Consider the following 990-nt stretch of genomic DNA (forward strand, 5'->3'; position numbering starts at 1 on the left):
CTACTATGCCAAAAACTTTGAAATATTCACATGATGGACAAGCTTACTTGTTCTGCAAGTTTCCCAGTATTATAGCTAGTTACCCTCGTTACTAATGATCTGAGCCTGGTCAGGGTGCCTAGGTCGCACCACCCCCACGCACAGTTCCTCTGTACATAGGGTGCTTCTTGTACACAGAGACCGTGTAATGACACAGTGGGATATTTCAGCGTCAAGTAGCTATCCGTAAATAATGTCTCGACTTGCTAATAAAGAACTGCTTTGTAGGATTATTAACTGCTGTCTAGGATCATCTGATATCTGGAAGTGGTATCCATGGTCATCTGATGATCTGAATCTAATGTTTAAGACGTGATAAATTGAAAATGCCTTTTACTGCCACCTGACAACCTAGAAATATTATTTATGCTGGTACGCATGAGAAAATTGATCCCGTGTGTACACAGTGTATATTCAGTTGTCTCGCACAACCTTCTCTGCTGTGTCAAAAGTAGGAAGGGTAACGGGTTTGCATCAGTAACTTGTAGCCCTAACAGTTTTGGCACCACTAATGAGGTAGCCAAGTTTCTTCCTGCTGCCCTGGTTCCATACGTCCTGGTGGACTACTGAACATTTCATCCACTCGTAGTTAAAAGAAATTTCACTAAAGAAACATTTCTTGCAATGCCTTACGTTATTTTATTATCAGTGAAGTTGATATTCCTCACAGGTCATTATGCAGACGTCAAGAGACCTTTTTGCTGACTAGGAAAATGCCGCCGTCGCCAACTAGCTCTGTTCCCTTTAGTTTGAAGATCATGCATACGTGTCTTGTTTAGTAGTGTTAATGTGGATCTTATGTTTGCTTGTAACTTGGGTGAAGAATACAGGACCATAACTGTGAAGGTTGAGCGTCGACGATAACAGTGAGGGGGGGGGGATTGATCACTGACGATAACAGTGAGGGGGGTTGATCACTGACGATAACAGCGAGGTGGGGTTGATCACTAT

This window comes from Cherax quadricarinatus, chromosome 5 (assembly GCF_038502225.1).
Source record: "Cherax quadricarinatus isolate ZL_2023a chromosome 5, ASM3850222v1, whole genome shotgun sequence".
NCBI lineage: Eukaryota > Metazoa > Arthropoda > Malacostraca > Decapoda > Parastacidae > Cherax > Cherax quadricarinatus.